This window comes from Alligator sinensis, unplaced genomic scaffold, assembly GCF_000455745.1.
Source record: "Alligator sinensis unplaced genomic scaffold, ASM45574v1 scaffold1283_1, whole genome shotgun sequence".
Classification (NCBI taxonomy): domain Eukaryota; kingdom Metazoa; phylum Chordata; order Crocodylia; family Alligatoridae; genus Alligator; species Alligator sinensis.
Window position 1 is genome coordinate 731,000 of NW_005842091.1, and position 23,178 is coordinate 754,177.

Sequence of the window (23,178 nt, forward strand, 5' to 3'; positions counted from 1 at the left end):
TTTAGCAGTAGGCTCAGGAAGGAGATGGGAAGCAATTAGCTACCATCTGAGCTGCGACGTGGTGCCCTTCCAGTTCAAAATTGGCTCATTTCTTGTCCCTGAAATTTCCATAATGTGGCCCAGCACCTTTGGGCATTTTTTGAATCGCAAAACAGAAACAGACTCAGGGCTGCCGGAGTCTCTGTTACAGGGGAATGAAAGCCCTGTCTCTCATCTGGACCGCAAAATGTCCCCAGTGACAGATATACATCCTGGACCATTTACATCTACATCCATCCATGACAGCATGAGTGAGCCGGTTTTTGTTCCAACTCTTCTTTCCCTCAGTAAAAATGGCTCCCCTCTCCCCAGCAACATGGACATTTAAATAGGGTTTTTTTTTCCTTTTTTTTTTTTTTTTAATAGGCAAAAACCTGAAAATTGAATTTTCCTTTGGCAACGAAAAACGGAAGCATTTTCAGTGTGGGGTCTTTCAACAAAGAAACAGCTGAAAAGATTTCGGGAGGAACATAAAAGCTTGCAAGCAAAGTCCCCGTGGGTTGCCATGGCGCTGAGTATGATGTCACAACGGTGGCCCTGTGACCTCACCGTGGGAGCTGCGGACAGCTGGCAAGGGGGAGAGACACCTCCGCTGTCAATAAGCCTTTCCCACTCGTTGGCAAATGCTGCGAGGAACTTTTTAACAAGCACATGCAAGGCAAGGGGAGCCAGAGTTTTAGGCCAGCCCTCGTGCGGGGGTTCCCCCTCTTTAATGCTACTCAAACCTCGTTGTCTGATGGTTTAATGTGGTGTTATCCCTAGGCGTCCCTCCGTGCGGACATACGAGTCCACAGGCCCAGGCCTCCTCCTTTGAAGTCACCCCGAGCCGGGGAGGAACAGAGTTAAGTCGGGACAGGTGGAGCTGGAGGTGAAACCCAACACTGCCGGGAATTAAAGTTTGAGGGCTATTTAAAATTTTAATTAGGGGGAGAGAGAGAGGGGGTTATTGCTGTCAGAGGAGCAGAGCAGCTGATAGGATAGCCAAGAGCGCTTGAGCGATCCCATCAGCTGAATTAATGGCTTATCAGCTCTTGGAAGATGGTGGAGGCTCGTTTCAACACCCTCGTGCGGCAATTCCCTAACATAATCAGCTCTAAAATCATGCCAGAGATCTAGAGTCCGAAAAGCAACGGATTTATTCCTCCTTGCCGGATGATGCCATAGAAAACACAGCTCCGGGCACTATTGGCAAAATACATCATAGATTGGTTCGTTCCCCGCGGTAGCAATACTCGAAAGGAGTCAGCATGTCTGCACATGGCCAGGGTTACAAGCAGCAGGGCTGAGGGGTCACACCTCATCAGGCTCCCCAGATTCATTTTTCTTCTGCTGGAGACCCAAGCCTGGACAGGGTAGACCCTGGTGTGATCCCGCATGGAAAACCCTGTTCCCCTATACCATATTGAAACCCTATGTTCCCCTATACCATATTGAAACTATGTTCCCCTATACCACATGGAAAACCCTGTTCCCCTATACCATATTGAAACCCTGTTTCCCTATACCACATTGAAACTATGTTCCCCTATACCATATTGAAACCCTATGTTCCCCTATACCATATTGAAACCCTGTTTCCCTATACCATACTGAAACCCTGTTCCAATATGCCATATTATCCCACATACAACCAGCCCTGGAATAAAATACGCACCTTGCTTTTGAAAGGCAGAATGAAGGAAAACACATCTTTCCTTGCAGCAAGTTAACGGAGAAGCAGCCACGAGGGAGCTGAGCCTGATCCTTGTTCGGCTTCCTGCCAGTCTGTGCAAATGTTACCTTTACTTTTGCCTGGTGAGCCACAAAAACTGCTCTTACCATCTTTCTTGCAGATCGCGGGCTCTGCAATTTCCACATAACAAGCCAGAGGAGGAGCTGGAAACAGAACCCAAAGTGTGGGCTGCTCTAGATCTGCTGCTCTAACCATTGGACTGTGCTGCCTTCCGGTTAAAGAAATTATGATTGGTAATTATGGTGCCCAGCCATGAGAGGAGATGGTTTCGTGCAGGTTACTCCCAGAGCTCATGCTACAGTCACTGCAAGGCTCTGATGCAGTGGGGAGACTCCACTGATTGCAATAAGCCTTGGAGCCATTCTGTGTGGATCCTGGGGTAGGTTTTAGTCACACGCTCGATGGATATTAGTGGAAAGTCGTTTTTGAAATGCAGACAAGTAGCAAAGGCAGCTGAGACTTGTTTACAGCCTTGAAATTCTTCTTCCTTCTTCGGGAGGATGGTCTTACCTTCTCTAATGACTCTGTATTATTCAACTCAGTGCTTCCTTCAGAACAAGCACAACTTGAAAGGGTTGGGGTTGGAGGACCCCGCTGAATCAACAGCCAACACCACCGACATAACCAATGAGATCAGCTCCATCTCCATTGATTACCTTTATGCTCCCTGAAATCAATGGGAATTAACCCAATTCTGGACAGGTTGGAAAATCCCATTCTAAGGACCTTGTCTAGGTCTTGCAGCCAGTCAAGCTGGAGATCTAGTTGGGGACAGTCCTGCTTTGATGGTCTTGCTCTAGTTGGGGATAGTCCTGCTTTGATGGTCTTGCTCTAGCTGGGGATGGTCCTGCTTTGATGGTCCTGATTTAGTTGGGGATGGTCCTGCTTTGATGGTCTTGCTCTAGTTGGGGATGATCCTACTTTGATGGTCTTGCTCTAGTTGGGGATGATCCTACTTTGATGGTCTTGCTCTAGTTGGGGATGGTCCTGCTTTGATGGTCCTGATTTAGTTGGGGATGGTCCTGCTTTGATGGTCTTCCTCTAGTTGGGGATGGTCCTACTTTGATGGTCTTGCTCTAGTTGGGGATGATCCTACTTTGATGGTCTTGCTCTAGTTGGGGATGGTCCTGCTTTGATGGTCTTATTCTAGTTGGGGATGGTCCTGCTTTGATGGTCTTGACCTACTTCGGGATGGTCCTGCTTTGATGGCCTGATGTAGTTGGGGCTGGTCCTGCTTTGAGCACGGAGTTGGACAAGATGTGACCTCCTGAGGTCCTATCCAGCCTGAATTTTCTATGATTCAAGTGCAGAGCCTTTCACTCTGGGATGGTGCAGCCGGTGTGAGAAAAGAGGCACAACAGCCCTTAGTATGGGCAGCAATACCCAGGATAGAAAAGGCTCTGTTAAGAGCCAACAATAGAAATGGCTGTATTAACAGTGAGGACTCGAGGTATTTCCAAAGCCGCTGTTGCCACAGCCAGGATAGTCCTATCCCAGGGCCTGGCTGAAGCCAGATGGGAGATCTAGACAAAAAAAGAGCAGGACAAGGGATGAGGAATAACCCGATAACTGACAGGTCTTTTAGCAACTGCTCCAGCGCGCCTAGACAGCACAGCCTGGGCATCGGCCGCACCACCCTGCAGCTAATTCTTAAGTGAGACACAAAACCTGCATCGCTTCGCTAGGTTCTCAGCTTTCCCTCTTGCCGGGAATAAATACATTTCAATTGCCATGGCAGCAGATGGCAGAGAGACAGGGAAAAATGCTAGAAATGAAAAATGCAACAGAATGCTACACAGTTGTCTGTCCCTCTCAATTCCGTTTTGGGTCAAATAAATTATTATTGAATAAGGCAAGCTGTGTCAAAAATGTACTTTAATGAAGCGCAGCAGGAGCTTGCCATTATTTCCCGAGCTCAACTAAGGTTTTTAATCCCGAAGTTCAATAAGCCACTGCGTGACGTGCTTTAAAGAGGATATTTTTCTGCCCCTGGTATTTCACGGATGTTAGATTTTTGAAGGATACTGCCAGCTTCACTTAGCCCCACAATTTTGGTGTCAGTTGAAAATAATATGAATAAAAAAAAAATTAAAAAAAAACCCCAGACGTTTCACAAGAACTGCTATAAATACAGATGTCTGACAAAAGATGTAGAAGATACGTTGCTCTGCAGTATGGCAGACCGAACGCAACAGCTCTGGGCAAGGAGGGAAACATGGCTGGTTTCGCTCTCCGGGGAGAATGAAGTGCAGACAATAACTTCACAACTAAGCAACTTCATTACAGAAAAATAAATTCAGCTGTCTGAGTCTGCAGCAGGATGAGCACCGCAGCCAAAGCCTTTGCAATGCATCTATAGGATGAGGGTTCATTTAAATTTATTAGTAACATTACAGTCCCACTTCACCAATTTCATCTCAGTCTGGCGGGAATCCCTGATATGCAGATTTATAGATAATAGCATTAATCTCTAACCCAAAACATTAATGGTCTCTGTTTGAATGGAGAAATTGCCATAGAATCACAGAAAATTCGTGTTGGAAGGGAGCGCAGGAGGTCACGTCTAGTCCAACCCCTGCTCCAAGCAGGACCAGTCCCAACTACATCACCCCAGCCAAGACTTTGTCTACCTGGGTCTTAAGCACTGCCAAGGATGGAGATGCCACCACCTCTCTAGGTGACCTCTTCCAGTGCTTCACCATTCTCCTTGTAAGAGTTTTTCCCTAATATCCAACTTAAACCTCCCTTGCTGCAACTTGAAGATTGGCATTTACCAAAGCACCAAGCACTGGCGTACCTTTGTGCCCCTTGAAAGCAGTGGGAGTTAACCCAACTCTGGTCATGTTGGATAGCTTCTGGCCTCTTGGCTTACCTGGCAGGGGAAACACTGTGACCATCAGGGTGGTTTTCCCAGGACAGGGGAAAACCCCGAACGTGGCAGGGGCTCGTACCCTGACCAGTTAGCCTCCCACTTTCACTTCCAGTGGGCTATGCGCCAACTATATGGCAAAGAGAGACTCCTCTCTAGCTTGCTCCTGCGGCCATACAGCCCCCAGGCTTGGGCCTGCCCATAGGATACCCGCCAAGGGATTTGGAAGCATCTGAAGCCCAAGGTTGGGGTGGACGGTGTTTGCAGGTAGCAGGGCCACATTTGGTTCTCAAATGATTCATGCATTTGGAATTGATTTGGCCTAAAATTTTTATTTAATAGAAAATGTTGGAAAATCCCATTCTAAAGAGTTTAGCTGGGTCTTGTAGCCAGTCAAGTGCCGGGCTATGGAGACAACCTACCTGCTGTCTGCAGTGCTCTCTGATGGGGCGGTAGGGGCAGGAACTCAGCACGGAGAGCAACGCCAAGGACCTTTTTGAGCGACAGGATGATGTTGGCTGAACACATGGCACGTTACTCTACCAGAACGACCGCCCTTGTCAAAACCACGGGTAGGGACCGTTGTGTCTTCCTTGGATCTGATGGGGAAAGCAAAAGGGGAATGGGACACGTGGCCTCCCAGTCCCCCAGACTCAAACCGCAGCCTCCCACTAATCATTTCCTTGGCCACGTTTCCGGTGCAAAGAACGCAGGACTAAATGGAGAACTCCCCATTGCAAGGGAGCTGCACGCAGGCCAATAAATGAATACGAACGGGGTTCGTTTGCATGAGCAAGGTAATCACTGGGTCACTACATCCGCGCAGAATTGGCTCCCATATCAGCACGGCCCTTTCTTGGGTGTCCCGCTTTCTTCCTTTGGTGAAGACTGACCTGCGCTAACACGGATAGCTTTGAGGAAAGCCTCTCTAAGCATCTCCCTCTTTGCCTGGGACAGGCTCTCAGGGGGGATATCATGGGCTTTTGTTTCCAGGAGCTGTCAAAACCCTCACCTTTCACAAGTCCTAAAACGGCCAGGGGGAAAAAAAATATGCGAGTGGAATAATAATTTTGAAGTCATAAATCTGAGCTCGTAAATCAAGGATTGAAGGGGCAGTCGGTGTAATGTCTCGTGAGTTAACATTTGAGGTTTTCTTTCACCTGAGGAGGGGGGGGACCCATTCAACCCTGTGCCCTTAAACTCCATGGATTGCCATAAATCACATTAATGTTACAATCTTGTGCTTAAGTAGAACCAATGTGGGAGCATGGGGACAGATAGTGAGCTGGGTCATTTTAAAGTACAGTACAAGGAAAACCCGTTTAACCCTCCCCGGGATCCCTCCCTGCTTTTAATAGGAGAGGGCAAATTTGGCGGTCTGGGACATATACCCTCTGGGGCTGAGGCCTTTCCAAGTCACGGCTTCCACTGCCCTTACGCCATCTGATTTTGTTCAGAGGTCGGAGACCATGTTTGATGTTCATCTGCCCGAAAAGAGGGGTGTGGGAGGTAATTCCCATAGTCTCCAAATGTTCCCCGGTCCAATCATGGCCCCCAGTCCTGCCGCACCCTTGCAAAAAACGATCGTGCAGGGCTGTGAATGCAGCTCCTTGGGTTTTAAATGGAGACAAAGGAAAACCATGAACAAAAGGAAGAAGAGCAAGAGAGATCCACGTGTGTGTGTGCACGAGAGAGAGCGAGAGCACGGTGTGTGAGACTCGCCTTGGAGACGTTCGGGCTGAATGGGTGCCCAGTGCCGCTGTCTGGCCGGGGGGACAAGAGGATGTGCCGAGGGGCACCCTCAGACCGAGTCTCGTACAACGTCAGAGTCACGGACGCCCACCGTCTGGGGCAGGAGATGATGAACTGAGTCTCTTCTTTCCTGCTCCTGGGCGGTACCTGGCCCAGGTGGCTGAAAATCATCCCCGATGTGTGCTAGTCTAAGCAAAGCGGGTTTCACCATCTTCGGTGCTCTCCTTGCACTCGGCGCTGCTGGCGGGTGCATCCGAGGAGCCAGATGGACAAAAACCCCACTGAAATCCTCCGCTCAGAAGAGAGAGGCAGCACGTACCTATACAGGTGTTATACCTGCCCCCAAACGGAGAAAGAGATCACCCATCTGCAGGGCTATCGACAGGCCGTCTTGCACCAGCACTCAATTCACGGAGACTTTTTCCATCGATGCGTTATCACCTGGAGCTGGGATCAGGGAGCTGCTCCATCTTTCTTCAACCTCCCAATCATAGTCTTCTAGGAACTGGTTTTGTCTAGTCTTGGACACAGGATTGCAGAGTAGCTGAGCTCTCCATTTGCCATAGAAATGTTTACAGGAAGGTTGAACAGGAGGGCCAGGGTGGGGATAACCCGCCTGAATGGGGAGGGGAGAAGATGGGGAGCGCTGAAGTGGAGAGGGAGTGTGATCAGAGCAGACAAGGCAATTAGGTGGGGATCAGAAGAGGACTCGTTATCTCTGCAGCTGCCTTCTCATCACCCATTTCTGACTCTTCTCCCTTTGATAACCCGCCTATTAGCTGCTCCTCAGGCCCTCTTTCTACTTACCTTCTTTTCTAGCCAACAAAAATAACTCCAGCTGTGCCCCAGCTCCAGTAGCTTAAGTTTACAGCGCCGTTTCTGCTCGTTTTGATGTCCCCCTAAAGCAGATGCCCAAGGAAACCTTGCAGAAGACACAGCAGGTTGCAGTTGTACACACAGCTTTGTAATCCCCATGGTTTTTTTTCAATCAGAAGACCACGCCGAGACATTTCATGGTATCTTTGGACCCGCAGGAGGCAGCTGTCATCTTCCATTTAATTCCATGCGGATTATCGTAGAGGAGACGCGCACTGTGCCCTCAAAGACAGACTTGACTTCTGTGCTTTCTGGGTTTTGATGATGTTACCAGGATGACAGTGTTTTTCTGCTCATTGTGCCGGCACTGGCTGTATCACCGTGCTTAAAACTCACGAGGGACTTCTGTGAACTCACAGGATCCGCAATGCAAAATGACCAAGCTTTGCATGGCTTTCATTTTAGCTGGCTCTCTTCTGCTCAACGGCGAGTATGAATATGTCGCTGCAACAGCTGCACGGGGCAGTTACAGAGCTAGCCAGGAAATGTCAGAGATACCCAATAAGCGTGAAGTTACATTTTCACTGCAAACGAGAAAAGTCAGGAGAATCGCAGTTATCCGAGCTAATGGGAAGACACAAAAGATGAATTAAGCGTTACTCAACAGAAGGGGAGCGTGCAGCAGTGGCTCTTTAGAAAAGTGGGTTTGGAGAGTTGCTAGCAAAGGTCTGCTATCGCTCGTCATTATTAGAGGTACTTCCAAAAAGCGAGAGGCAGAGAGAGCCCAGAGGCAAAGGCAGGGAATAAAACTCAACAGCAGACCAAGCCCTCTGATTTGGTTTTTCATTCACCTCGACAAACCAGCCCTGCCCCGGATCCCACCAACGTAGGACGAGCCGCCCCTTCCACTGCTGCACTGTTCAAATCCCGGTGGCCGGATGCTAGTCCACTCATTACGGCATAGAGGGGTCTATGCACGACCCTATTCTACCCTGCTGAAATCCCTGAAAACCAGAGAATTGCCAAAGATTGATGGGCCCACCTCCTCCTTGCTGATTCTTGTGGCTTAGTTTGACAGCTAACGTGATTAATGCTGGGTTACTCAAGCAGCCCCATTAACATATTTTTCAGGGACTTGAGCAACAGGGAGTAAGATGGCAATTAGGCATCTAATAGCTGGAGTAGGAACTAACCCTAGGTGTCCAGCGTGAAGGGACAAAGAGAGGGTCCCTTTTTGGCAAGAATTTCACAATATTTCATCCAGTTGACTCGACGGGGCAGGACGTACAGATCGGTAATGGATTGGGATTGCGGAGCAAAGTTCAACTCATAGGGCTCTTGGTCCCCCAGTTCCCGGAGAAGAGCGGGATGACTTGGAAGTACGGCAGACTTTCGACAGACCGCTCTCCACAGCTCTGCGGGTGCACGTGGCGTCTGTCATCTCTGCGTTGTGAGACAAGCAGCCCAAAGAGACCCAACGGTGCATCTGCATGACCATTACTGTGGAAGATCCCAACCTCACACCTGGGGTCTTGGGTCCATGAGGCTCATTCATGCAGTGATGAAGCTCACAGATATGTAAAACACAACGGGTTCGGTTCAGAGAGACTCCCACCAAACTCCTCCTTGCTCAGCCCATGGGGTCGTGAAGCTGGACGCTCCAGGCTCAGCCAAACTCTCAAACTGGAAGAGATTCAATGCAGACCTCTTTGCTCTTCCCACGCCAGTTTTGAGCTTCCCATCTCAGGCATGTTTGTATAACAGCCAACCAACACACCCAGTACCTTCAATGATGGAGGAAAGTCTGGATCTGAAGTCAACCGATCGGTCCCAAAGCTGTGTGAAGCCCTCAGGTTTATATTGAACAAGCTTCGATCAAAACCTGGCTCTTGACCACTAGATTATTGACCCTTTGGCAAAACGTATGATGTACCAGGACTGACAATCAGATTTGCAACACCATCTGAGTCTGGGGGGGTCTCCACCCCATTTGGGTTTGAATAAAGAAAGTTTTTCATCATTTTAGCGGTGGCTCCATCACAGCCTTTTAGCGGTCAACCAAAGGTGTCAGGGTGCCTGCAAGTCTATTAAAGGCTTGAAGGAAGTCAAACAGCCTCTTTCCTTCCTATGGGAGTAAAATAAAATGGCATGCTGAATCTCCCCTCTGCTGCTGTCCACCTTATAGGATAACTTTTGGAAGCATACGGGGATGAACTGGAACAGAGGCCTCATGAAAGAGCGGGCCTCTTTCTTCCCATGGCTGCCACGTCTTGTACCGTGACGTAGAAGAGGCCACCGTCTCCATTAGAAACAAGCCGTGGCCCTGTCCATTAGCAGTCACTTGGATCGTGGCTTGGGGAGCGATATGAAATCAGCAGCAGAGATAGGGCGGCCGGCATGGGTGTGCGGCGGGGGCCGTGTTGCGCCGTGCCACGCCGTGCCGCGCCGCGCCGGGAGAGAGGATATTGGCATTCCAGGCACAAGTGTGTGTGGGACTTTTGTGTTTCTAATCTGGCAGGGTTCAAAGTGGCGGGGCTCGCGCCGGGCACAGCTGCGGCTGTCTGAACTCCAACAGGTGACGGGAGCAGCTGTCATTTCAGCTTAGCCGTTCCAAGAGAAGGGGCTTCTGTGATTTCCGTGCCGAGGCGGCGATTAACTCTTAAGGGTCCCCGTTCCTGCGCCTTCACCCCTCCGGGGGCTCCGAAGAAAAAGCCCTCGGCTTCCTCCTGCTCTGCAAGAAAGGAAATTGCCCCAGTTTCTTTGAAGTCTGTTTTTCTTTCTCCCTCCTGAAGTGGGTGAGAGCGCACATTGCATGCGTGTCTGGCAGAAAGCATTCGCTGTGCAGGGAGGTCTTAAACCCAGAGCACTTTGACCTGCAGGGGAAGAGCGCTCACCCCAATGGAGATGCTTTTACGGCCAAACGAAGGATGCACCTGTTCCTTGTCCTGGCCCCGGAGCGCGATCCCTCCCATCCCCGTCACACTTCGGCATTTCTCATACGGCAGCGAGGGATGTTTGTAGGTCCTGCACACAGCCACGAACTGAACTGTGTCCTAGGGGCTGCCACCGCTGTTTGCAGATGCACCAAAGGGTGACTGCCCCCCGCTCACACATGTCCCTATCCTCCGGGCTGGTGACTATGACACTTGGACTGAGGGACAGCGAGCCCTGCTCTATGCATAAACCTTTCTGCCACGACACTCGCCACCAAACCTATGCAGATAGGCAAAAAAATGCAGATAGGCAAAATATGCAGATAGGGAAATCAGGAGCGGATCCTTAGCAGGGGACGACTCCAGGCAGTGGCTGATATCTCACCAAGTCACGGCCAAGTAGCTCATGAGAGGGCTTGGAAATCCTTCGGGATCTTATTTTCTGGTTTTTTGCAGCATGGTTCCCTTTGCAGTTGGAAAAACATCCGCCTGGGATGGTTTAGCCAGGGATGAGCCTGCCTCGAGCAGGGGGTTGGTTCAAGTGACCTCCTGAGGGCCCTGCAGTTCTTTCATAGGGATGAAAACTTTTGTAATGAAGGGGGAAAAAAGATTCTGGATTCAAATAATAAAAGGAAGAGGAACACTTGCAAGAGAGAGATGCCGTCCATGCCATGAAACATCCCCGAGCCCAAAGACGTTCAGCCCCTAGAACTGGAGTAACCACTAATGCAAACTAGGCAGTCAGCTCAACAGTCTGTAAAGCCAAGGGAATATTTATTTCCACTCCTAAATGCTTCCTTTGCAGCCTGTGACGGCAGAAAAGGCCATCTGTCATGGGCAGAGTCAGCAACACGGGCCACGCTCAGGCTGCGAGGGGTGTCAGAAACACTTGCTAGTGCCCAGCGCACGCCAAAAGAGCTACGCATCGCTGGGGACAAGCGTTCATTGTTGAGGAATTGCTTTGTGACTGTTGCAGAGTCTGCTGCAGCCCCACGTGACCTGGGACAATGATAACTTCACCTGGCCTACAGTCACGTCTAATTTCTTGCAAACGAAGGGCTAGATCCATATACCGGATTCAACTCCACTGAAATTAGTGAAATGATCCAGCCGGCAGGAATGCAGCCCAAGGCACCGAGGCCTCCTGGAAAACCTCTGTGCTTGCTTTGTTGCTTCTGTATCATCAGCTTTGTACGGGAGAGGATGAGACTTGCCGCTCCTTCCAGGGTATGAGAACTGGATGCAGCCGGAAAGAGGTTTCCGCTGGAACCCGACCGAATCGGGCCCTTTGGGAGCCGGTTAAACCAACATCCCACTTCACATACGGCAACGGGCAAATGAGATCCACAGACTGAGCTGATTCTGGGACACTGCGGGTGCGTCCACACGAGACGCTCGCTGCAGAGTAACCTAATAACGTGGCGCAGTCGTGTGCTGGGTAAAGCCCGTGCGAACACGCTACTGCACAGTTAGCATCTGTAGAAACCCGTGCGCCGGCGTTACTGCACAGCAAGCACCAGTTACTGCACATTGATTTAGTCCTTGGTTAGGCACGTGCTAAACTTAATGCGCAGTAACTACGGCACATTAATGAACGTGTAGACGCGCCCTGCAGGTTTGAAATGCTGACAGTGAACCAGCTGCAGCTGTCAGTTATACCCTGGCAATGGAAGAGATCTCACCAACTCTGAATGGTCTTTAGTGAGGGATGTACAAGAGGGGCTGCTGAACGGAGAGCCAGCCTCACCTGCTCATGCAGCAATCTGCTCCCTCCTTTTCCTACAGGAAAAACTAGAAGGGACAGAAACGCGCCAGAGTTACCTTCAACTCCTCACCGCCTGGTTTGAGCCACGGCTGTCTCAACACAGCCATTGCAAAAGCAGCCCTCCAACATCATTCCCCACTGCCAGTTTTTTTTGGTTTTATTTTTGTGGCCGATCTGCATATTTTATTGAAAATTAAATTACTTTGCATATTTCCCCCCAGGGCTCAGTTAGCTGCACAGATCCTTTATCGGAGGCCTACTTGACTCCAATTAGTTGGAATAACAAAGCTTCCGCTGTCGGAGGATTACCGACGAGTGTCCAAGGGGAAAGCGGCAAGAGAAAGGTTGGTTACAACAGCGGCTTTTTAATCCCGGAAACAAAACCCCCCCGACATTTAGTCCTGAGGAGGAGGTCCCAAAAATACTCATTCTCCATCCTAGACATGCATTTTAATTGCTTTGCTTGCTTAAAGGCTTTATTATTATTTTTTTCTTTTCTTCTTCTTTTCCTTAGTGACTTAATGGGACAGTTCCTTAGCGGGCGTAAATCTGCAAGCTCTACGGAGGTCAGTGGAGGGAGGCTAATTTCCCCCGGCTGGGCATCAAGCCCCAGGAACAGAAAAAGCTGCTTCTGATGTAAAACAGCAAAGAATAACACACAGAGAATTAAACATTGCAAAAAGATGACTAGTCCTTATTGTTAATAGGTTACGCGAACATATACCCCTGCAATCGTATTGGTTCCACCACGCGCTGCTGGTTCTGCAGTCTGGATTGACACGAAGGACTCTGGGTCCAGCTCTTAGGTTGTAATACCAAGTTTGCTGTTCAATAGGGAGCTATTTGCAGAATTTATGGACGGGGATAGGTCCTGTGCGTGGTTTGGCTTTGCATGGACTTGGAAAGGGCTAGGTCACTTCCTAGCTCATTTTCCTGGTCTACGTGTAGGCATGATGTTATTTTGCTCCCCTTGAGACTGAGATACTGCCCGAATGGTGTCTACCGTTTTACCCCCGGACACACCAGCCACGGACCCAGAGGGGCAAGAGATGGAAAGGTCCCACCGGCCACGCGGGTCCATCGTCGGGAGCACAACCTAGGATGGCTCCTCATCTGGGACAGACCTCGTCCGGGGTCCAGACGAGCGCTAAGTCCCGAGGGGCGAGACTTCTGCCCCTTCCCTGGGGAGAGCTAAAAAAAATTAAACTAGCCTATCTCAATTGCGGAGCTGTCGAGAGAAAAATCCTGCCATTTTGGAAGCGGAAACCGTGGGAACCGGCTTTAACTCTTTGGAAGCTTTAACTTTGGCGCTGGCGGGGGGGGAAAACCATGGCGCGTATTAAGGGTGAGTTTTGAGCCATCCTTGGAAACAGTTCCCATGGCGGCTCAGCCCTGCAAAGCCCCCACCTCTCAAAACCTACTCTATGCAGCTGCAAGGATGACACAAAAGACTGAGCAGCATTGAAAAGGACACAGCCATTTCACTGATAACTCATTAATGGCGGTTCATATTTTTTCCCCCTTGGCTTTTTTTTTTTTTTAAGAATAGAGGGCAAAAATGAAGCATACTTGATAAAGGGCATTAAAAAAAAAAAGAGAGAGAGAGAGAGAGTGCTTTTTTCTTTCATAGGTGGCTTGGACAGCTGGCTCTTTAAATATTAATCAGTGCCTCATTGATATGCAAATATGTTAATGCCAAATAATGCTCTTGCAGCTGCAGAGAATCAACCCGGCCCAGCAGAGCCTCTGCCTCCTCTCCGAGCTGAATGGGACTATCTGAGGACACAGGTGCAGGCACGGAGAAGGTGATTTGTTTAAGATGCTCTCGAAGGAAGAACCGGGGCGACCGAGCGCTGCCCCACTTGACGCCATTGGCCCGCTGAACAAGGTGTTAATCTTATAATTGTGCTGTTTACCGTTCCCTGACACAATGTCCCTGGCCTTTTGCCCTGACACTTGGCCAGTTAAAATCAAGTTTACTGACACGTCGGACCCTTGCCAACCAATCAGCAGTAAATTATTTATTGTTCTATTTCCAAAATAACAAGTAAACAGGAAAGACAGAGCATCCCATAGAAAGAAAATCAGCTCGGAAATGCATTGTTTTTGCCAAAGCATCTTGGTTGTTTTCTCTGTCCATAAAACCCGCATCTCCCTCCATTTCCTTCCCTTGCACGCTTGGGAAAGAGCCAGCTGGGTATCTCCGGGCCCGTTTATTCTCGACTCCAGACCCGAACCGGCACCAGTCGCCCACCTGGCTGTCTGAAAGGCAACCTTAGTTCTCTTGTCCGGTCTTGACCTGTTTGTCTTCGCTGGACTGGAAAGCAGCTGGTCCTCTGGAGACGAAGGGAAGACCGGTCTGAACCCCTCGCATGGCTTCACCTCTCGAAGGAGGAGTGTGCGATGGCTTGGACTCGTCTTTCATCCCCTCCTTCAAGTGGCTCCCCGAGCCGGTCTCCCTTGAAACGAAGGAGAGGCCGTTAAAAAGCAGCAGCGGATCTCATGATCTTTACCTCCGGGCCCTTTACTGGCAGTCTCTGCTTGCTGTGCTGAGTCTAACTTAGGCTAGGCTTAACTTGATTTCAGTGGAAAAAGCCAGGACGAGGGTTTAGCCTGTAAGTACCCCAGGGCAGAGACTTTTCCATTGTTGCTTTGCCTTAAAGCACCTTGCACACTGCTGGAACGCCATATAAATACCAAACAGCAATGCCCACCTGTTCACCGAGCGTCAGGAGGATTTGAAACCTTCAGGGTGCATCTACACGTGACGCTTTAATGTGCATTAGCTTAATGCACATTAAGGGTGTGTGTCTACATGTACATGCCCTTCATGCACATTAAAACTGGCAAATGTAGGCTATTGGTGCCTAAATTTGATGCCTTTGAATTTTGGTGCAAATAGTTAAGCACATTAACGCACGTGTAGATGCTTTAAAGCACATTGGGACTAACATTAGCATTAATAACACAGCATTAATACACTTTAATGCCTGCACATGTAGACGCCTGCCTAAAACTGCTTAATGTGCATTAAGCTTATGCGCATTAAATTTAGGCACACTTAAACGCACATGTAGACATGCCCTCAGTGTCATTTGGGAATAAACTACATCCAAGCCAACGGAGTTGTGCCATGTTAAAACTCCACGTGATATGCCCACTAATGTACTTTTCTGCAGACTTAAGAGCACTTTAAAGGACACGGTGCAAATGAGGAGAAGCATGAAGGAGGTGAATTGGCCGCAGCGTGTCACGAGAAAAGTGTTAACCCGGAAAGCTGCCTCAGTGCAGTGTGCACGGGCACACTGCCTCAGTGCAGCCGTGTGCCCGTGCAGTGCAATCAGTCGTGCTTCTGGTTTACATCAGGTCACAGGAGAGAGGGGGCTCGTGGGTTCAGCCTCCTACCTGCCTGGAGTACACTGGACCCAGGCAAGTTGCTCCTTTTCTTGCAGATAGGCACACCATGTTGCTGGGAGCATTTTCCTTTTCCTTCTCCAACTACCCTGCATCTGGGACACAATCTGAAGGACATTTCCTGCCCCTGCAGGGATGCCTGTCACCCCCCCCGAGCAACAGAAATAGGAAACAAGTCCATCGCCTGTGGAGCAGCAGCCGTCGCCGTCCATGGAGCATTTAGAAACTTGGCCACCTGTGGTTGCCCTCCTTAGTCCTCCTCACCCAGCCTCTTTGCTTGTGACCTCAGTGATGAATGATCTTGTCCGGGTACCCCTGGTACCAGGCAAATGCAGCTGCAAGCCCTTTTTTAATCACAGAGCTGGGAGTGCAGATGGCATCTCCACCAACGGGCATCCCAGCTGCAAGCATTACAGTCCGTGCGTTTGTAGCCAGTGTGCGAGAATGTGGGGGGGGGGAGCAGGGGAAAGAAAGAAAGAAAATTTAATTAATTAGAGAAAAGGAATGGGGAGAGGGAGGCGAGAGAGAGCGAGAGAGTGAGCACATGCTGGGAAGATTCAAGTTTGCAAATTCAAGTCATGGCTATGCATATTTTGTAGGTTAGCTTGTCCACGCTAGGACAACTTCATATTGTCTGTTTATCTGCAACAATAATTCTCCAGTGAACTGGATAAACTGGGCACCTCGCAGAGATCAGTCATAAATGAAGTGCCCAAGGGCAGACTCCAAAACCATGGCTTAAAACATCAGGCTGCTCAACGCAGGTTTCATTGCAAAGTTTCTATTCCTGCAAAACACTGCACGGCCCCGGTCCTGCGTGGCACAGACTGCCTCTGCTTTCCATTGACAGCAATGAGAAGCGAGGGTCCCTAGCACCTCTCAAGACGCTGCGAGCGTTTCTCACAATCAGTCGCTGTAAAACTTCAGCTTGGCGTGATCGCGCACTTTGACTCTCACAGGATCGGGTCCCAACTCTGTCCACTTGCATCGCTCTCCAATTTCAACCAAACGCACTCTAATGGTGGGAAAAGGATTGAGGACAAGGCACCCACATGAGCTGAGCAATGCCAAGCCCTTGTGAAAACCACCTTCCTTTATTGGCACTGCCAAGAAAGATTTCGGGCAGAGATTCTCCAGAAAGCCCAGGAGTGTTAGGCACGAACATTTCCCGGTGTCGTGTACAAACGCCCAATGCCTTTTACTTCTATTCCTTTCTCTCACCCCTCTGCCCTCAGCTCTTGACTCTCCTTTGTTACAGCAACACGTGCTTACCCAGCGCTGCTGGAAGAATCAGGGCTCCTGACATTCCCAGTAGCTATGTTAAAGGTTGGCAGACACAAAAACTCAATTCAAAGTCCACCCAGCATGACCAACACTGGGATGAAAACCCTGCTCCCTGCAAATAACTGTGGCAAGAAGTAACCAGGCTCATAAACATCAGGGGCTGGTTTCTCTACAGTCGTTCATCAGGACAGACGTTGCATTAGGAGAAACGTCAGCGGCAACGGGAAAGGAAGCAGGTCTGCTGAAATGATAAATTTTGCTCTGCTGTTTGGGGAACGGCTCGCCGTCTCCGTACGCTGCAGACAGCTGGGGCAGAGGTATCTTTTTACGCTGGATCTCGTTAGTGAACAAAAGCCTAGGACGGTGTAGGCGTCTGGACGAGACGGAGCATAACCAGGGGATTAACAGTGCACCCCCTCTAAGAGAGGACTGGCTATTTTCCCCCCTTTACCCTTGAAACATTACTCTCCTCAGCAACAACGGGGCTGGGCACCTACAAGGTGTGATAGCTTTTTCCTCTCGGACATGCTGCAATCAGCCACGAGACCGAAAGGGCTGGATGCTGACCTCCGCACGCCAGCTCCACAGCTGAGCCCACAGAGAGGGGAAACTTGGCGACAGAGAGATGATCGGAGATAGAGGAACCCTTCTAGATGTAGGAAGGGAGGTTGGGCAGGGGTCTCCTGGGACATCACAGACACCACATTGTATCATTGCTTCCATAAACTCATCCCCTGCCTTAAAATCAGAGAAAAAAAATGGGCTGGATAGAACATGAGATCATCCAAACCATCCGAGCCAAGGGTCTTTCTGACCTGCCTCTTTGCAGCATCCCAGGATGGAAATCCTACAGCTTCTAGGTATCTTGTTCCAGCTCCGAACGGCCCGCAGAGTTACTAGAATAATTTCCTGCCGTCGAGTCCTCGGGGGATCGGGAGAACATGGAAGGGAAGGTCATTGAGGAGGGGTGTAGACGGAGGAGAGAGAGCCTGGGGTCAAAATCCACATTTAGGAAGAAACGGGTTTTTGAAAGGGGCAGGAATTGAGTGGGGAGCTGGCTACAAGGCTAGCTCCTGCCCTCAGGTCCAGCAAGCAGTGCAGAGCAAGCCAGACTTTTATCGGAGCCTAATTTGCACAACACGAACGATTCCAACCGGGCGATCTTACAACACCTTCACCTTCAGCTCTCCTCTGCATACGAATGTCCATGCCCCGCCAGAATACAATCTTTGCATTCTCCTAGGCCTGAAGAAGGGCGAGTGTGCCTGAAAGCTTGCAAATAAAGATTTTTTTTGGCAAATATCTAGCTGGGCTAATAAAAGAGAGCACCCTCTGCCATGAGTTCTGACTCCTTGAGCCAGCGAAAAGAAACTTTCTGAACATGTTTCTCGAAGCAGCATAAAGAACAGCGATGGCAACCACAGCGGCAGCCTGATCCGGTGGTATATGACCTGCAAGGAGTGGGAAAAAAATCAGAACATGAGTTCTCAGGCCTCCCCACCCACACATGCATGTACAGGGCCATCACACCAAGGGCACAGAGCAATAAACAGCTCGTTCCCCAGCCTCGCTGCGCCGGCTGAAAGCCGCTTCCAGTGCAAGAGTGATGTACGTTCTGCAAGCCGTTGTGCACACCCCGCGTGCTCTTTATACGCACACCATAAACATAATGCTTTGTGAAGGATATATAAGCATTCACAACAGCCAGCGCAGCCCGAGCAAGGCAGCTGGGAATGCCTCGGCTGGAAGAAGCACAGACTTGGGTACCTAGCCAGGAGAATTAAAGCAGCAGCGATGCTTCATAAACAGGGCAGACGGCGGCTCTCACAGGCTGGTTCCTCGTCTCCAGCCCACAGGAAAAAGCAGCGGTTGCCTCTCCCCAGCGGGTCTGTGCGCCAGACTCCAAATGAGCCCAAACCTCAAACGTTTTCCCCAGTTGCAAAACATTTTGCTGAATGTTTCAGTATGAAGTTTTGTCGTTTTGCTAGAAAAGTGCCCCAAACAAAGCCGGGCTCCTGTTCTGCCCAAGGGCAACCCCACACCATGCAGCTCAAGTGCCGGGTTAAATATTGCAGCACTGAAGTGATTAATATTAACACTTAAACCAACAGCAGCCATAACATACTCTTTATCTGCATTATAGGTAGACAAAGCCTTGGCTGGGATGATGTAGTTGGGGCCGGTCCTGCTTGGAGCAGGGGGTTGCATTAGATGTGACCCCCTGACGTGTCTGGAGTCGAGCAGGTTCAGGATGACGGGGATGCGGAGGTAGACGATGAAGACCCCGAACGAGACGTTCACCCGAATTTTCTATGATCCTATTAGACAGACATCCATCCATTAGACGAGACAGCTAAGCATGGTAGATAGACAGATAGACAGCCAGACAAGACTCATGCTTTGATCTCATGAGCTACAGCTTCCCCCTACCTCTTCTCAACTTTCCTCTTTAACTCCAGTCATCTCCGGGAGGCTGATTTAGAGCAGTGTAAGACATGGGTAGATAAGAAGTAGCCTTGCTCCTTGCACCTGGATAGAGAAACTAGCTGGAATATTGTTCCTTCCAGTCATCATCATGGACACGAGATGCCTGGAAGAGAGCAGGAAGGAGGAAAAGGAGGAAGGGTCAAACACCTGATCCCTTATCTGTGCTCTTCCATCCAAGAGCACAGATCACTGCAGACACTTCCTCAGCCTGACGAAGGGCGCTTGTGCCCGAAAGCTTGCAAGGAATAATTCTTCCAACTATTTGAGTTGGCCTAATAAAAGATATCGGATTTACCCAATGGATCCTGTCTGCCCTGATCCCTTGTAGACGGACCCATTTGCCCTTCTGACCCGCTATTATTCCCTGCCTGCACGGGGCAAGGGGGCATTCAGGTAACGCCAGCTCGAGTGCTTCCCCCACGACTCCACAACCACCCACACCCGTAGGGCAGAGACCAAGCCTGTTGGCAGCTATCTCGAGCCACCTACGTTCGTTCAAGCCTGGGGATTCCCATTCAGCTGCCTTCCTTGGTTGAATGCATCACAGACTCCTTAGTTCAACTGAAAGCTGATTTTTGTGCCTGCTCCAGCATCTCCACACCTGGCCGTTTCCCATCAAATACCTGGGTTCAGCCCAGCCACCCTCTGGCATTCCCACTCAGCCCCGACATTTATTCCCTATCTTTGGCCAGCCTGCCAAGAACTGAAACGAGGCAAGTCTTTGCACTGGCCTAACACCTAATAAATGTTAGCACGCATTAACCCAATAGGACATTGCACAGCAGTGCTGCTGAGACAGGCTAATTCTTACCGGAGTATCCCTATTATGGGCCAGGCCTGGCAGAGCAGATGGATTTTCATAGCAAATGGAAGGCCATGTGGTTCATGTTTTAAAGAAGTCCAATATCTGCCTCTGTGAATACTTTTTTCAGATGACTGGTGAATGCCTGTAAACAGCCCGCAGCTCCTATAGGTGCCTCACAGGTGTGTACGGGGGTGCGTACAGACGTGTGTAAGAGCATTGTATTGAAATGGGTCAAGGTCACCGTCAAAAAAAGGTCAAAGGGCCTTCCAGGCCAAGCATCCCATAGGGCTGGAGTGGTCACAGCACATTGCTTTTGTAGCCAACAGCACCCAAGGGAGTGATAAGGCAGACATCACTTCTGATTGCCTTTGGCTCATTAGCTGGATGCCCAGGTGCCTACTGCCAAAGGTACTGACTGCCCAGAGTGGATCTGAGCTCCCACCTCAGGATCTACACCGAGGCAGACACTTGAACTACCCCACCACCCTTAAGACCACTGCAGAGCTATGAATACATATGTATTTTTGCAGAGGCTGCACCCAAAACAGCAATTCTATTTGCTGGTGGTGTGGGTGATAATTATACTATGTATTATGGAAGAGCCTCAGGGCCAAGTCATATCTGACCGTGCCATTGCACCACTCCTGTAATGCGGTCTGATAAACTCCTAAGTTTTTCGGGGCTTAAAGGCTGTAAGTCATTGCAAGTTGTTTACTAGACCGCATTACTAGACCGGTCCCGTTGGACAGTCAGACACAGTCAGAAAGAAGTGGCAAGCCACCGCTACAGCCTGTGCACTATACAACAAGACCTGTGCACGGGCAAACTATTGGCTGTTTGCTGACGACTGTTTATGTCTCGTTTGCTGGCTTTTCCCCCCATGCACAGAACAGTCAGGGTGCGACCGGGCTTTGAAATCTTGGGGAAAAGGCGTCCTCTGCCCAGCTCTCCTGCAAGTCTCAGGCATGTGCTGGCATGCACAAATCACAGATGCTGAGATACATGCCCATGAACATTCATGCTCCTTTGCTAGTGCCAACGCAGGCATGACCTGGGGTGCCCAGTCCTTTTGTTATGACCAGGGATCCTGATTTTCTCTGATAAAAAATAAAAAAATCCCCAATTTTTGGTTTAAAAGAGTAACCCAAAACCCGTATTTTTCCATGATTAAAATGAAACACCACTATATATATATATAAAAGTATATTTGTAGCTCTGCAGTGATCTTAAGGGTGGAGTGGTTCAAGTGTGTGTGTATATATATGTGTGTGTGTGTATACATACACATATGCATGTACATATACACACACATGCATAGATACACATATACACACATATATATACACATATACACATATAGATGTATATGTAGCTATATGTAGCTATATATTAGTATATAGTATATACCGGGGTGGGCAAAATGTGGCCCACGGGCTGGATGTGGCCCGCCAGGCCATTCTATCTGGCCCGCGGGGCCCCTAAAAAAATGTAGAAAATGAATATTTATCTGCCCCTGTTTGCCTGTCATGCGGCCCTCGATGGCTTGCCAAAACTCAGTAAGTGGCCCTCCGCCTGAAATAATTGCCTGCCCCTGGTATATACTAATATATAGACATTTATATATACTGGTGTTTCCTCTCAATCATGAAAAATGTGGATTTTGGGTTCCTTCTTTTAAACCAAAAATCAGGGATTTTTTTTAAATCAGAGAAAACCAGGATCCCTGGTTACGACATGGCAGCACGGTCCTATTCTTTTCTGTCTTATCTTGGGCCCTTCCCATCTCATGCCTGAGGCTGAAGTAGGGCGAAAGAGCGAGCTTGCACCCGCCGATGGGGAAGGAGGAGCTGGATGCCTCTTCCACCTGCCTGCATCGTGCCTGCACTGTCCCAGGTGCTTGTGGCCAGGGCTATATCTCCTCTGATCTGAACCCTATGTGGAAAGGTGTCCCTGCACGGACCCGTAAAGCCGCAGCCTTCTGCTTCAAGCCCCTTCTCTGAGTGATGCCTGCAGGAAACCAGCTGGTGAAGACGGGCCCGGCGGCCAGAGGGAGCACGCTGGCACTCACCCATCACGTAGGGTTGCCATCCCTTCCTCCACTGCTTCTTGCCTGTAGCACACCCAGGGGTTTCCGTGGTTGTGGGGTGAGACAGGGGGTCAGAGCAGACAAGCCTGGAGATCCTTCGACCCAGCAGTTGATTTCCAGCACCGAGGACTAGACTTGAAGCTCTGAAACCCCTCCCAGTCTCGTGCTCCTGCGAATGGGCTTTGTAATCATTTTGCAAACCCACATAGCAATTAGCACATTATACTTCATTATTTCCACTACATGCCCTCTCCTGGGGACTCTCTTCTGTTTAGAGACCTTGCGAGACTCAGTCCCTGCCTTGGAGAGCTACTCGCCTATAGAGACCAGATGGACAAACGCTGGCAACAAAGAGGTGGCATCACTGTTCTCTAGATGGGGAATTGAAGCCCAGAGAGACCAAGGACAGACCGTCATAGGCAATTAGCTGCCTAAGTTTCAGCAATTCAGCAGTTAGGTACTGAGATACCTTCCAGTACCTGGGGCTTAAGTGACATGACCAAGGTCATCCCAGAAGGATGTAGCAGAACAAGGAAAATGGGGTTCAGTCCCTAACCCCAATGGGTGCTTGCCTTTCTCTTCCCCCCATCGCTTTTCTTACACTTTCCTTCCTTCTCTGGGTGGTAACCACATCTTCCTACGAGTATGTACAGCACCTACGCAACGAGGCATGCCAGGCACGTGGGTCACTGAGTGATGCCATGACAAATAATTAAACGCACCGGCCTTTTATGAATCAGATTCTGCTGTCTTTCTTTACTCAGGAAGTCAAGACTGTGTAAAGAGAGAAAAACAGACCCAAATAATAATGAAAACCAAGCCATAAAACACACAGGATCTATCTATTTCCACCAGCAGAGTGCTAACATTTAGACCCAGCTCTCCACAAAATGGGCAAAGTATCAAGTCCAGGTCACTTCATGCTTTATAATGAGCAATTATTCCTTTTTAAAGTAAAATGAAATAGGACCCATTCCATAATGACCTGTTGGATTTTATCAGCATGTTTGGGTTATGCTTTTGCCCTTTAGCTAATGCCTAATTGATTCTTTAATCTCTACAACTTTTTCATTGACTGATACAAGAGCCATTTAGCCGATCGGCAGCAGGAAAGCAGGCTCCAATCCCTCGGAGACCCACGACACGGTGCCATAATGACCTCATCTGAAGTGAGCACTTTATTTGATAATCTATCA

At 49.5% G+C, this 23,178-nt stretch overlaps 1 long non-coding RNA gene across 1 annotated transcript; it reads right to left on the bottom strand.

Moving 5' to 3' along the window:
* Positions 1-13,905: 13,905 nt before the first annotated feature.
* On the bottom strand, positions 13,906-19,839 carry LOC112550374. Its single transcript, XR_003094185.1, has 4 exons — positions 19,035-19,839; positions 18,730-18,922; positions 17,420-18,055; positions 13,906-14,365 (listed from the first exon to the last, which is right to left on the bottom strand). It is a non-coding gene; the product is annotated as an uncharacterized LOC112550374 (long non-coding RNA).
* Between the last annotated feature and the right edge of the window lie 3,339 nt (positions 19,840-23,178).